This window comes from Pseudophryne corroboree, unplaced genomic scaffold, assembly GCF_028390025.1.
Source record: "Pseudophryne corroboree isolate aPseCor3 unplaced genomic scaffold, aPseCor3.hap2 scaffold_734, whole genome shotgun sequence".
Lineage (NCBI taxonomy): Eukaryota > Metazoa > Chordata > Amphibia > Anura > Myobatrachidae > Pseudophryne > Pseudophryne corroboree.
Window position 1 is genome coordinate 78,674 of NW_026970315.1, and position 2,363 is coordinate 81,036.

Genomic DNA, 2,363 nt, shown 5'->3' on the forward strand with positions numbered 1-2,363 from the left:
GTGCCCACTTTATACCGTGATCCAGCGTGGCTGTAGGGGGCGGGCCGTGTGCGCACTGGCGTGGACACTGATTACTGGGCAGCTGCTCCACTAGCCACCAGGGACAGTTAAGGAGCACAGCTCTGGGGGTTTTTCTCCTATATTAACCCCATTTTGTACTACCCGCAGTGCATTGTGATAGGTAATAGGGCCTGATTCAGGTTGGATTGCAATCGCAATAAGCAATCCAACTGCAAAAATTGCTAAGAGCATACGCATCCGCCTGCAGATAATGCGATCGCCTCTGCCTGTCAATCGGTGCAGGGGGGGGGAGGGGGGTCAACAACACTCCATTTCCAAGTCGGAGATGGAGCGGTGCGGGGGCAGGGTTTCAATATTGGGTCGGCAACGGAGAAACAGGAGGCGTGGTCAGAGCGGCTGCATGACATCACATGGGCCGGACTCCGCCAGTGGAGCCCCAGCGTCATGCAGTAGATTTTGTAGAGGCCGGGGAGGACTTCTGTTCCTGGGAGCTAGCTGTGTTGTGCATCTTTTTTCCTCTGCCCCTACCTCTGGCAAGAAAGGACGCACCTCGCACTTTCTTGTTTCTTTGTGACCGAAAGGACTGCATTTGATAATGCAGAGCTTTCTTATGCTGTGAGGGAACATAAGGTAAAAAAATTGATTTTCCAGCTGTAGCTGTGCGTGTTAATGCTTTGTCCATCCTAGGGGAGGATTCCCATCGTAACCTATCCGTTGATGGGAAAGGATACGCCATAAGAATCCTTTTGGAAATCTGCAGTCTTTTATCTGGAGATTCCCAAGCTTTTTCACATAACTCGTTCAGCTCGTGTGAGGCGGGAAAGGTTACCTCAGGCTTCTTTCCCTTGTACATATGTACCCTCTTGTCAGGGACAGGGGGTTCCTCTGTGATGTGCAAAACATCTTTTATTGCCATAATCCTATATCGAATGGATTTTGCCAATTTTGGCTGTAACTTTGCATCAACGTAATCGATACTGGAGTCAGAATCCGTGTCGGTATCTGTGTCAACAATCTGGGATAGTGGGCGCTTATGAGACCCTGACAGTCCCTGCGACATAGGATCAGGCATGGGTTGAGACCCTGACTGTCCCGAAGCTTCAGCCTTGTCTAATCTTTTGTGCAATGAGTTTACACTAGCATTTAAAACATTCCACATATCCATCCAATCAGGTGTCGGCGGAGACACCACATTCATTTGCTCCCGCTCCTCTCTAATATAGCCTTCTTCCTCAGACATGTCGACACACGTGTACCGACACACCACACACACAGGGAATGCTTTTTTCTGAAGACAGTTTCCCCACAAGGCCCATTGGAGAGACAGAGAGAGAGAGTATGCCAGCACACACCCCAGCGCTATATAACCCAGGAATAACACAGTAACTTAATGTTTGTCCAGTAGCGCTGCTGTATGTCATTTGCGCCGAATTATGTGCCCCCCCTCTCTTTTCAACCCTCTTGTCTACCATGGTATAAGCAGGGGAGAGTCCGGGCAGCTTCCTCTCAGCGGTGCTGTGGAGAAAAAATGGCGCTGGTGAGTGCTGAGGGAGAAGCCCCGCCCCCTCGGCGGCGGGCTTCTGTCCCGCTTAAACTGTAAAATTGGCAGGGGCTCATACATATACTGTGCCCAGCTGTTTATATATTATATTTTTGCCAAAAAGAGGTTTATATTGCTGCCCAGGGCGCCCCCCCTGCGCCCTGCACCCTTACAGTGACCGGAGTATGTGAGGTGTATGGGAGCAATGGTGCACAGCTGCAGTGCTGTGCGTTACCTCAGTGAAGATCATGAACTCTTCTGCCGCCTCTGAAGTCTTCTTTTCTTCTCATACTCACCCGGCTTCTATCTTCTGAATCTGCGAGGGGGGCGGCGGCGCGGCTCTGGGACGGACGGCGAGGGTGAGATCCTGCGTACCAATCCCTCTGGAGCTAATGGTGTCCAGTAGCCTAAGAAGCAGGACCTTGCAACTCAGAGAGTAGGGCTGCTTCTCTCCCCTCAGTCCCTCGATGCAGGGAGTCTGTTGCCAGCAGTGCTCCCTGAAAATTAAAAACCTAACAAAATACTTTCTGTCAGAAAGCTCAGGAGAGCTCCTGAAAAGCACCCAGTCTCAACTGGGCACAGTATCAAACTGAGGTATGGAGGAGGGGCATAGAGGGAGGAGCCAGTGCACACCCAGAACTAAAGTCTTTCTTAAAGTGCCCATGTCTCCTGCGGAGCCCGTCTATCCCCATGGTCCTTACGGAGTCCCCAGCATACTCTAGGACATTAGAGAAACTAGAATTTTAATACCTACCGGTAAATCCTTTTCTCTTAGTCCGTAGAGGATGCTGGGCACCCGTCC